Source organism: Procambarus clarkii, chromosome 67 (genome assembly GCF_040958095.1).
Source record: "Procambarus clarkii isolate CNS0578487 chromosome 67, FALCON_Pclarkii_2.0, whole genome shotgun sequence".
NCBI lineage: Eukaryota > Metazoa > Arthropoda > Malacostraca > Decapoda > Cambaridae > Procambarus > Procambarus clarkii.
Genome location: NC_091216.1, coordinates 1,730,298 through 1,744,540, shown reverse-complemented (window position 1 = coordinate 1,744,540; position 14,243 = coordinate 1,730,298).

The window sequence follows — 14,243 nt, the reverse complement described above, 5'->3', positions numbered from 1 at the left end:
TCTCGTAAGCCTCTGCATCACTCTAATGAGCCTCTGCATAACTCTCTTGAGTCTCTGCATCACTCTCTTGAGCCTCTGTATCCCTCTCTTGAGCCTCTGCAACACTCTCTTCAGCCTCTGCAACACTCTCTTCAGCCTCTGCATCACTCTTGTAAACTTCTGAATCACTCTCGTGAGCCTCTCCATCAATCTCTTGAGCCCTTGCATCCCTCTATTGAGCCTCTGCATCCCTCTCTTAAGCCTCTGCATTACTCTCTTCAGCCTTCGCCGCTCTCAGTAATTGACATATCTTCGTTGAATAAATTCGTAATTTCAAACTGCGAATATGTGCAGAGAGCCCGAATTTGGCTCTAAAATATGGCTCAAGCTTCGAATTTTGGATGTTTGGGATATTTTGAAAACTGCAGGGAGGGTTTGGGCAAAATTTGATCCATCGCTGCTTTCAGTAATTGTCATGTTTTCGGTATAAAAACTCGTAACATAAAGATGCAACAAAGGTGTACATCATTATGCCTTATGTAAAAAAACTTCTACACAATCTATGACAACTGGGGAGAATTCTATGAATTCTACCACAATACAATATTGCAAGGTACATCAGAAAATAAATGTACTTGCTACTGAGTCAGGCATTATTACCACTCTGCCTACAGCTCAACTCAAACTAATTGACAGGAAATCTAGAGTTAATACTAGAGGTCTCTTTGATCAACGATCACAGAAAACCTTCATCACACAACAATTAGAAGAGCAGTTAAAATTAAAACCTGCCAAAAGTGTGAGACTGAATATTTCTGGGTTCTTGACTAATAGTGGACCTCGTAAATACCAAGTAGTCAAGGTGTTAGTGAGACTTGGATCTTCCACTAGTCCAATACAAGTGGTAGTAGTAGATAAACTTCCTTCAGAACTGCAGGTCACAGGACTAGCTCGCACTGCGAGATATTAAATAGTTAAACGATAGTTAAACGATAGTTAAACGAAACCGCATGAGGCTAGCAGACTACAAAAAAATTCTGACTGCCTCACTGATGTTGGTATACTTATCGGCGCTGACCATTATTATAAATTTATAACGGGATGCACCAGACAACATGGAATGAATTTGTTGTCATCTGCTGGAGGCAAGTTGCTTACTGGACCGGTGCTTTTCCAACAAAATCCAGCGTCAACCAACTAACAATCTAACAATACAATAGTGGCGTGACTAGGCTTGGAACAGTCACCCCTACATTTCAGAGAAATATCTGAAGATAATGAGTCTGATCCACCTGTACATCGTCTGTGGGATTTAGACACTTTAGGTATTGTCCCTGAACAACCAAGCCCTGATGATATGTGGACTTACCAGCAATATCTGGATACAGTTGTCTATAAGGACAAACAATACTGGGTGAGACTACCATGGAAGTTGAATCATCCACAACTTCCAGTTAATCATTTCATGGCAGCCTCTCAATTACAGTCTCAATTAATACGGCTGAAGAAGCAGATAGACAAACTGAACATGTATCATCAATTAATTCAACAACAACTCTATAGTAAATTTATCGAAGTTGTTGATAATGATGACCGAAAATTAGGTCACTATTTACCCCATCACGTTGTGGTGAAAGATTCATTGACAACGCCAATACGTATTGTCTTCAACTGTAGTTCCAAAGTGAAACCAAACAGCGTGTCCTTGAATGAATGTCTCCAAACGGGACCTAGCCTAACACAAAGGCTACATGATGTACTATTACGATTCCGCACTGGTATTTTCGCTTATACTGCTGATATCAGTAAAGCTTTCCTTAGAGTAGGCTTGCAAGAAGAGGATCGTAACTACACCAAATTTCCCTGGATTAAGGACCCACTGGATCCTGACAGTGATGTCATAACCTACCGGTTTGCCTCTGTGCTATTCGGAGCGACTTCCTCCCCGTTTCTACTTCAAGCCACATTAGATACACATTTGAGGAAGTCAAATAGCCCTTATAAAACATAGATCAGTGACAACATGTATGTCGATAATTTCCAGCGAACTACAAATGACAAATCCAAATTGGTAGAAATCTACCATGAGGCTAACCGTGAGTTATTAGGAGCCAATATGCCACTACAATCATGGGCCTCAAACAATAAATCATTAAACCAGATAATCGAGAAAGAATTTCCGGGTTATCAGGTGCCTAATCAATTAAAAGTTCTGGGCGTGGAATGGAACACAGGTACTGACGAGATGAATGTCAAGTCAGTAAAAACCAATAATTCATCCCTCACCATAAGAAAATTGCTCTCGTATGTCAGTCAACCATTTGACCCTTTTGGCTTACTTAGTCCTATATTAATAAGGGGCAAACTCCTAATGCAGGAATGCTGACAAATTCTGGCTCTCTGCACATATTCGCAATTTGAATTTACGAATTTTTATACCGAAAATATATTAATTACTGAGAGCATATCCCAAACATCATAAATTCGAACCTTGAGCCTTATTTTGGAGCCAAATTCTGACTCTCTGCAAGTATTCGCAGTTTGAAATTATGAATTTTTATACTGAAAATATGTCAATTACTGAAAGCAACGATGGATCACATTTTGCAAAAATCATCCCTGCAGTTTTCAAAATATTCCAAACATCCCAAATTAGACGCTTGAGCCATATTTTGGAGCCAAATTATTGCTCTCTGCACATATTCGCAGTTTGAAATTACGAATTTATACACCGAAGATATGTCAATTACTGAGAGCGGCGATAGGTCACATTTTATCCAACCCCCCCCCCCCCTTCATTTTTCAAAATATCCCAACCATCCTAAATTCGAAGCTTGAGCCATATATTGGAGCCAAATTCTGGCTCTCTGCATGTATTCGCAGTTTGAAACTACGAACTTTTATACCGAAAATATGAGAAATTACTGAGAGCGGCGATGGATCACATTTTGCCCAAACCTTCCCTGCAATTTTCAAAATATACCAAACATCCCAAATTCGAACCTTGAGAATTATTTTGGAGCTAAATTCTGGCTTTCTGCACGTATTCGCAGTTTGAAATTACAACTTTTTATCCCAAACATTCCAAATTTGACGCTTGAAAATAAGCCAATTACAGAAAGCAGCGATGGGTCACATTTTGCCAAAACCCCCCGGCAGTTTGCAAAATATCACAAACATCCCAAATTCGACCTATGAGCTATATTTTGGAGCCAAATTCTGGCTGTCTGCACGTATTCGCTGTTTGAAATTACGACATTTTATAACGAAAACATGACAATTACTGAAAACGGCAATGGATCACATTTTGCCTAAACCCTCCCCGCAGTTTTTAATATATCCCAAACATCCCAAATTCGACGCTAGAGCCATATTTTAGAGCCAAATTCATGCTCTCTGCACGCATTAGCAGATTGAAATTATAAAATTTTATACCGAAAATATGCCAATTACTGAGTGCGGCGATGGATTACATTTTGCCCAAGCCCTCCCTGCAGTTTTCAAAATATCCCAAACATCCCAAATTCGAACCTTGAGACATATTTTGGAGCCAAATTTTGGCTTTCTGCATGTATTTGCCGTATGAAATTACGACTTTTTATACCAAAAATATGCCAATTATTGAAAGCAGCGATGGGTCACATTTTGACGAAACCCTCTCTGCAGTTTTCAAATTATCCCAAACATCCCAAATTCGACCCTTGAGCCATATTTCGGAGCCAAATTCTGGCTCTCTGCACATATTCGCAGTTTGAAATTACGATATTTTATACCGAAAATATGTCAATACCTGAGAGCAGCGATAGGTCACATATTGCCAGAACCCCCCTCCCCCCTGCAGGTTTCAAACTATCCCAAATATCCCAAATTCGACGACTGAGCCATTTTTGAAGCCAAATTCTGGCTCTCTGCACTTATTCGCAGTTTGAAATTACGACTTTTTATACCGAAAATATTCCAATTACTGAAAACGGCGATGGATCACATTATGTCCAAACCCTCCCTGCAGTTTCAAAAATATCCCAAACATCCCAAATTCAATGCTTGAGCCATATTTTGGAGCCAAATTCTAGCGCTCTGCACGTATTCGCAGTTTGAAATTACGACTTTTTAAACTGAAAATATGCCAATTACTGTGAGCGGCGATGGATCACATTTTGCAAAAACCATCCCTGTAGTTTTCAAAATATCCCAAACATCCCAAATTCGACCCTTGAGACTTATTTTGGAGCTAAATTCTGGCTCTCTACACGTATTCGCAGTTTGAAATTACGACATTTTATACTGAAAATATGCCAATTACTGAGAACAGCGATGGATCACATTTTGCCCAAAACATCCCTGTAGTTTTCAAAATATCCCAAACATCCCAAATTCGACCCTTGAAAATTATTTTGGAGCTATATTCTGGCTCTCTGCACGTATTCTCATTTTGAAATTACGACTTTTTATCCTAAACATTCTAAATTTGACGCTTGAAAATCAGCCAATTACTGAAAGCAGCGATGGGTCACATTTTGCCCAAACCCTCTCTGCAGTTTTCAAAATATAGCAAACATTCCAAATTCGACGCTTGAGCCTTATTTTGGAGCAAAATTCTGGCTCTCTGCATGTATTCGCATTTTGAAATTACGAACTTTTATACCGAAAATATGCCAATTACTGAGAGCGGCGATGGATCACATTTTGCCCAAACCTTCCCTGCAATTTTCAAAATATCCAAAACATCCCAAATTCGAACCGTGACAATTATTTTGGAGCTAAATTCTGGCTCTTTGCACGTATTCGCAGTTGAAATTACGACTTTTTATCCCAAACATTCCAAATTTGACGCTTGAAAATAAGCCAATTACTGAAAGCAGCGATGGGTCACATTTTGCCCAAACCTCCCGGCAGTTTGCAAAATATCACAAACATCCCAAATTCGACCCATGAGCTATATTTTGGAGCCAAATTCTGGCTTTCTGCACGTATTCGCTGTTTGAAATTACGACATTTTATAACGAAAACATGACACTTACTGAAAACAGCAATGAATCACATTTTGCCTAAACCCTCCCTGCAGTTTTTAATATATCCCAAACATCCCAAATTCGAAACTAGAGCCATATTTTGGAGCCAAATTCATGCTCTCTGCACGTATTAGCAGATTGAAATTATAAAATTTTATACCGAAAATATGCCAATTACTGAGTGCGGCGATGGATTACATTTTGCCCATGCCTTCCCTGCAGTTTTCAAAATATCCCAAACATCCCAAATTCAACCCTTGAGATATATTTTGGAGCCAAATTTTGGCTTTCTGCATGTATTCACCGTTTGAAATTACGTCTTTTTATACCGAAAATATGTCAATAACTGAGAGCAGCGATAGGTCACATATTGCCAGAACCCCCCCCCCCCTTTGCAGTTTTCAAAATATCCCAAATATCCCAAATTCGACGCCTGAGCCATTTTTGAAGCCAAATTCTGGCTCTCTGCACTTATTCGCAGTTTGAAATTACGAATTTTTATACCGAAAATATTCCAATTACTGAAAACGGCGATGGATCACATTATGTCCAAACCCTCCCTGCAATTTCAAAAATATCCCAAACATCCCAAATTCAAAGCTTGAGCCATATTTTGGAGAAAAATTCTAGCTCTCTGCACGTATTCGCATTTTGAAATTACGACTTTTTATACTGAAAAAAATGCCAATTACTGTGATCGGCGATGGATCACATTTTGCAAAAACCATCCCTGTAGTGTTCAAAATATCCCAAACATCCCAAATTCGACCCTTGAGAATTATTTTGGAGCTAAATTCTGGCTCTCTACACGTATTCGCAGTTTGAAATTACGACTTTTTATCCCAAACATTCCAAATTTGACGCTTGAAAATAAGCCAATTACTGAAAGCAGCGATGGGTCACATTTTGCCCAAACCCCCCGGCAGTTTACAAAATATCACAAACATCCCAAATTCGACCTATGAGCTATATTTTGGAGCCAAATTCTGGCTTTCTGCACGTTTTCGCTGTTTGAAATTACGACATTTTATAACGAAAACATGACACTTACTGAAAACGGCAATGGATCACATTTTGCCTAAACCCTCCCTGCAGTTTTTAATATATCCCAAACATCCCAAATTCGACGCTAGAGCCATATTTTGGAGCCAAATTCGGGCTCTCTGCACGTATTAGCAGATTGAAATTATGACATTTTATACCGAAAATATGCCAATTACTGAGTGCGGCGATGGATTACATTTTGCCCAAGCCCTCCCTGCAGTTTTCAAAATATCCCAAACATCCCAAATTCGACCCTTGATCCATATTTTGGAGCCAAATTTTGGCTTTCTGCATGTATTCGCCGTTTGAAATTACGACTTTTTATACCAAAAATATGCCAATTATTGAAAGCAGCGATGGGTCACATTTTGAGGAAACCCTCTCTGCAGTTTTCAAATTATCCCAAACATCCCAAATTCGACCCTTGAGCCATATTTTGGAGCCAAATTCTGGCTCTCTGCACATATTCGCAGTTTGAAATTACGACTTTTTATACCGAAAATATGTCAATAACTGAGAGCAGCGATAGGTCACATATTGCCAGAACCCCCCCCCCCCCCCTCTGCAGTTTTCAAAATATCCCAAATATCCCAAATTCGACGCCTGAGCCATTTTTGAAGCCAAATTCTGGCTCTCTGCACTTATTCGCAGTTTGAAATTACGACTTTTTATACCGAAAATATTCCAATTACTGAAAACGTCGATTAATCACATTTTGTCCAAACCCTCCCTGCAGTTTCCGAAATATCCCAAACATCCCAAATTCAACGCTTGAGCCATATTTTGGAGCCAAATTCTAGTTCTCTGCACGTATTCGCAGTTTGAAATTACGACTTTTTATACCGAAAATATGCCAATTACTGTGAGCGGCGATGGATCACATTTTGCAAAAACCATCACTGTAGTTTTCAAAATATCCCAAACATCCCAAATTCGACCCTTGAGAATTATTTTGGAGCTATATTCTGGCTTTCTGCACGTATTCGCATTTTGAAATTACGACTTTTTATCCCAAACATTCCAAATTTGACGCTTGAAAATAAGCCAATTACTGAAAGCAGCGATGGGTCACATTTTGCCCAAACCCCCCGGCAGTTTGCAAAATATCCCAAACATATCAAATTCGACCCATGAGCTATATTTTGGAGCCAAGTTCTGGCTGTCTGCACGTATTCGGTGTTTGAAATTTTCTACATTTTATAACGAAAACATGACAATTACTGAAAACGTCAATGGATCACATTTTGCCTAAACCCTCCCCGCAGTTTTTAATATATCCCAAACATCCCAAATTCGAAGCTAGAGCCATATTTTGGAGCCAAATTCATGCTCTCTGCACGCATTAGCAGATTGAAATTATACAATTTTATACCGAAAATATGCCAATTACTGAGTGCGGCGATGGATTATATTTTGCCCAAGCCCTCCCTGCAGTTTTCTAAATATCCCAAACATCCCAAATTCGACCCTTGAGCCATATTTTGGAGCCAAATTTTGGCTTTCTGCATGTATTCGCCGTTTGAAATTACGACTTTTTATACCAAAAATATGCCAATTATTTAAAGCAGCGATGGGTCACATTTTGAAAAAACCCTCTCTGCAGTTTTCAAATTATCCCAAAAATCCCAAATTCGACCCTTCAGCCATATTTTGGAGCCAAATTCTGGCTCTCTGCACATATTCGCAGTTTGAAATTACGATATTTTATACCGAAAATATGTCAATAACTGAGAGCAGCGATAGGTCACATATTGCCAGAAAGCCCCCCCCTCTCTGCAGTTTTCAAAATATCCCAAATATCCCAAATTCGACGCCTGAGCCATTTTTGAAGCCAAATTCGGGCTCTCTGCACGTATTCGCAGTTTGAAATTACGTCTCTTTATACCGAAAATATGTCATTTACCGAGAGCAACGATAAATCACATTTTACCCAAACCCTCCCTGCAGTTTTCAAAATATAGCAAAGATCCCAAATTTGACGCTTGAGCCATATTTTGGAGCCAAATTCTGGATCTCTGCATGTATTCGCAATTTGAAACTACGAACATTTATACCGAAAATATGCCAATTACTGAAAGCGGAGATGGATCACATTTTGCCCAAACCTTCCCTGCAATTTTCAAAATATCCCAAACATCCCAAATTCGAACCTTGAGAATTATTTTGGAGCTAAATTCTGGCTATCTGCACGTATTCGCAGTTTGAAATTACAACTTTTTATCCCAAACATTCCAAATTTGACGCTTGAAAATAAGCCAATTACAGAAAGCAGCGATGGGTCACATTTTGCCAAAACCCCCCGGCAGTTTGCAAAATATCACAAACATCCCAAATTCGACCTATGAGCTATATTTTGGAGCCAAATTCTGGCTGTCTGCACGTATTCGCTGTTTGAAATTACGACATTTTATAACGAAAACATGACAATTACTGAAAACGGCAATGGATCACATTTTGCCTAAACCCTCCCCGCAGTTTTTAATATATCCCAAACATCCCAAATTCGACGCTAGAGCCATATTTTAGAGCCAAATTCATGCTCTCTGCACGCATTAGCAGATTGAAATTATAAAATTTTATACCGAAAATATGCCAATTACTGAGTGCGGCGATGGATTACATTTTGCCCAAGCCCTCCCTGCAGTTTTCAAAATATCCCAAACATCCCAAATTCGAACCTTGAGACATATTTTGGAGCCAAATTTTGGCTTTCTGCATGTATTTGCCGTATGAAATTACGACTTTTTATACCAAAAATATGCCAATTATTGAAAGCAGCGATGGGTCACATTTTGACGAAACCCTCTCTGCAGTTTTCAAATTATCCCAAACATCCCAAATTCGACCCTTGAGCCATATTTCGGAGCCAAATTCTGGCTCTCTGCACATATTCGCAGTTTGAAATTACGATATTTTATACCGAAAATATGTCAATACCTGAGAGCAGCGATAGGTCACATATTGCCAGAACCCCCCTCCCCCCTGCAGTTTTCAAACTATCCCAAATATCCCAAATTCGACGACTGAGCCATTTTTGAAGCCAAATTCTGGCTCTCTGCACTTATTCGCAGTTTGAAATTACGACTTTTTATACCGAAAATATTCCAATTACTGAAAACGGCGATGGATCACATTATGTCCAAACCCTCCCTGCAGTTTCAAAAATATCCCAAACATCCCAAATTCAATGCTTGAGCCATATTTTGGAGCCAAATTCTAGCGCTCTGCAAGTATTCGCAGTTTGAAATTACGACTTTTTAAACTGAAAATATGCCAATTACTGTGAGCGGCGATGGATCACATTTTGCAAAAACCATCCCTGTAGTTTTCAAAATATCCCTAACATCCCAAATTCGACCCTTGAGACTTATTTTGGAGCTAAATTCTGGCTCTCTACACGTATTCGCAGTTTGAAATTACGACATTTTATACTGAAAATATGCCAATTACTGAGAACAGCGATGGATCACATTTTGCCCAAAACATCCCTGTAGTTTTCAAAATATCCCAAACATCCCAAATTCGACCCTTGAAAATTATTTTGGAGCTATATTCTGGCTCTCTGCACGTATTCTCATTTTGAAATTACGACTTTTTATCCTAAACATTCCAAATTTGACGCTTGAAAATCAGCCAATTACTGAAAGCAGCGATGGGTCACATTTTGCCCAAACCCTCTCTGCAGTTTTCAAAATATAGCAAACATTCCAAATTCGACGCTTGAGCCTTATTTTGGAGCAAAATTCTGGCTCTCTGCATGTATTCGCATTTTGAAATTACGAACTTTTATACCGAAAATATGCCAATTACTGAGAGCGGCGATGGATCACATTTTGCCCAAACCTTCCCTGCAATTTTCAAAATATCCAAAACATCCCAAATTCGAACCGTGACAATTATTTTGGAGCTAAATTCTGGCTCTTTGCACGTATTCGCAGTTGAAATTACGACTTTTTATCCCAAACATTCCAAATTTGACGCTTGAAAATAAGCCAATTACTGAAAGCAGCGATGGGTCACATTTTGCCCAAACCTCCCGGCAGTTTGCAAAATATCACAAACATCCCAAATTCGACCCATGAGCTATATTTTGGAGCCAAATTCTGGCTTTCTGCACGTATTCGCTGTTTGAAATTACGACATTTTATAACGAAAACATGACACTTACTGAAAACAGCAATGAATCACATTTTGCCTAAACCCTCCCTGCAGTTTTTAATATATCCCAAACATCCCAAATTCGAAACTAGAGCCATATTTTGGAGCCAAATTCATGCTCTCTGCACGTATTAGCAGATTGAAATTATAAAATTTTATACCGAAAATATGCCAATTACTGAGTGCGGCGATGGATTACATTTTGCCCATGCCTTCCCTGCAGTTTTCAAAATATCCCAAACATCCCAAATTCAACCCTTGAGATATATTTTGGAGCCAAATTTTGGCTTTCTGCATGTATTCACCGTTTGAAATTACGTCTTTTTATACCGAAAATATGTCAATAACTGAGAGCAGCGATAGGTCACATATTGCCAGAACCCCCCCCCCCTTTGCAGTTTTCAAAATATCCCAAATATCCCAAATTCGACGCCTGAGCCATTTTTGAAGCCAAATTCTGGCTCTCTGCACTTATTCGCAGTTTGAAATTACGAATTTTTATACCGAAAATATTCCAATTACTGAAAACGGCGATGGATCACATTATGTCCAAACCCTCCCTGCAATTTCAAAAATATCCCAAACATCCCAAATTCAATGCTTGAGCCATATTTTGGAGAAAAATTCTAGCTCTCTGCACGTATTCGCATTTTGAAATTACGACTTTTTATACTGAAAAAAATGCCAATTACTGTGATCGGCGATGGATCACATTTTGCAAAAACCATCCCTGTAGTGTTCAAAATATCCCAAACATCCCAAATTCGACCCTTGAGAATTATTTTGGAGCTAAATTCTGGCTCTCTACACGTATTCGCAGTTTGAAATTACGACTTTTTATCCCAAACATTCCAAATTTGACGCTTGAAAATAAGCCAATTACTGAAAGCAGCGATGGGTCACATTTTGCCCAAACCCCCCGGCAGTTTACAAAATATCACAAACATCCCAAATTCGACCCATGAGCTATATTTTGGAGCCAAATTCTGGCTTTCTGCACGTTTTCGCTGTTTGAAATTACGACATTTTATAACGAAAACATGACACTTACTGAAAACGGCAATGGATCACATTTTGCCTAAACCCTCCCTGCAGTTTTTAATATATCCCAAACATCCCAAATTCGACGCTAGAGCCATATTTTGGAGCCAAATTAGGGCTCTCTGCACGTATTAGCAGATTGAAATTATGACATTTTATACCGAAAATATGCCAATTACTGAGTGCGGCGATGGATTACATTTTGCCCAAGCCCTCCCTGCAGTTTTCAAAATATCCCAAACATCCCAAATTCGACCCTTGATCCATATTTTGGAGCCAAATTTTGGCTTTCTGCATGTATTCGCCGTTTGAAATTACGACTTTTTATACCAAAAATATGCCAATTATTGAAAGCAGCGATGGGTCACATTTTGAGGAAACCCTCTCTGCAGTTTTCAAATTATCCCAAACATCCCAAATTCGACCCTTGAGCCATATTTTGGAGCCAAATTCTGGCTCTCTGCACATATTCGCAGTTTGAAATTACGACTTTTTATACCGAAAATATGTCAATAACTGAGAGCAGCGATAGGTCACATATTGCCAGAACCCCCCCCCCCTCTGCAGTTTTCAAAATATCCCAAATATCCCAAATTCGACGCCTGAGCCATTTTTGAAGCCAAATTCTGGCTCTCTGCACTTATTCGCAGTTTGAAATTACGACTTTTTATACCGAAAATATTCCAATTACTGAAAACGTCGATTAATCACATTTTGTCCAAACCCTCCCTGCAGTTTCCAAAATATCCCAAACATCCCAAATTCAACGCTTGAGCCATATTTTGGAGCCAAATTCTAGTTCTCTGCACGTATTCGCAGTTTGAAATTACGACTTTTTATACCGAAAATATGCCAATTACTGTGAGCGGCGATGGATCACATTTTGCAAAAACCATCACTGTAGTTTTCAAAATATCCCAAACATCCCAAATTCGTCCCTTGAGAATTATTTTGGAGCTATATTCTGGCTTTCTGCACGTATTCGCATTTTGAAATTACGACTTTTTATCCCAAACATTCCAAATTTGACGCTTGAAAATAAGCCAATTATTGAAAGCAGCGATGGGTCACATTTTGCCCAAACCCCCCGGCAGTTTGCAAAATATCCCAAACATATCAAGTTCGACCCATGAGCTATATTTTGGAGCCAAATTCTGGCTGTCTGCACGTATTCGGTGTTTGAAATTTTCTACATTTTATAACGAAAACATGACAATTACTGAAAACGTCAATGGATCACATTTTGCCTAAACCCTCCCCGCAGTTTTTAATATATCCCAAACATCCCAAATTCGAAGCTAGAGCCATATTTTGGAGCCAAATTCATGCTCTCTGCACGCATTAGCAGATTGAAATTATACAATTTTATACCGAAAATATGCCAATTACTGAGTGCGGCGATGGATTATATTTTGCCCAAGCCCTCCCTGCAGTTTTCTAAATATCCCAAACATCCCAAATTCGACCCTTGAGCCATATTTTGGAGCCAAATTTTGGCTTTCTGCATGTATTCGCCGTTTGAAATTACGACTTTTTATACCAAAAATATGCCAATTATTTAAAGCAGCGATGGGTCACATTTTGACAAAACCCTCTCTGCAGTTTTCAAATTATCCCAAAAATCCCAAATTCGACCCTTCAGCCATATTTTGGAGCCAAATTCTGGCTCTCTGCACATATTCGCAGTTTGAAATTACGATATTTTATACCGAAAATATGTCAATAACTGAGAGCAGCGATAGGTCACATATTGCCAGAAAGCCCCCCCCTCTCTGCAGTTTTCAAAATATCCCAAATATCCCAAATTCGACGCCTGAGCCATTTTTGAAGCCAAATTCGGGCTCTCTGCACGTATTCGCAGTTTGAAATTACGTCTCTTTATACCGAAAATATGTCATTTACCGAGAGCAACGATAAATCACATTTTACCCAAACCCTCCCTGCAGTTTTCAAAATATAGCAAAGATCCCAAATTTGACGCTTGAGCCATATTTTGGAGCCAAATTCTGGATCTCTGCATGTATTCGCAATTTGAAACTACGAACATTTATACCGAAAATATGCCAATTACTGAAAGCGGAGATGGATCACATTTTGCCCAAACCTTCCCTGCAATTTTCAAAATATCCCAAACATCCCAAATTCGAACCTTGAGAATTATTTTGGAGCTAAATTCTGGCTCTCTGCACGTATTCGCAGTTTGAAATTACGACTTTTTATCCCAAACATTCCAAATTTGACGCTTGAAAATAAGCCAATAACTGAAAGCAGCGATGGGTCACATTTTGCCCAAAACCCCCCCCCCCCCCGGCAGTTTGCAAAATATCACAAACATCCCAAATTCGACCCATGAGCTATATTTTGGAGCCAAATTCTGGCTGTCTGCAGGTATTCGCTGTTTGAAATTACGACATTTTATAACGAAAAAATGACAATTACTGAAAGCGGCAATGGATCATATTTTGCCTAAACCCTCCCTGCAGATTTTAATATATCCCAAACATCCCAAATTCGACGCTAGAGCCATATTTTGGAGCCAAATTCATGCGCTCTGCACGTATTAGCAGATTGAAATTATAAAATTTTATACCGAAAATATGCCAATTACTGAGTGCTGCGATGGATTACATTTTGCCCAAGCCCTCCCTGCAGTTTTCAAATTATCCCAAACATCCCAAATTCGACCCTTGAGCCATATATTGCAGCCAAATTCTGGCTCTCTGCACATATTCACAGTTTGATATTACGACATTTTATACCGAAAATATGTCAATAACTGAGAGCAGCGATAGGTCACATATTGCCAGAACCCCCCCCCCCCCTGCTGTTTTCAAAATATCCCAAATATCCCAAATTCGACGCCTGAGCCATTTTTGAAGCCAAACTCGGGCTCTCTGCACGTATTCGCAGTTTGAAATTACGTCTTTTTATACCGAAAATTCCATTTACCGAGAGCAACGATGGATCACATTTTGCCCAAACCCTCCCTGCAGTTTTCAAAATATAGCA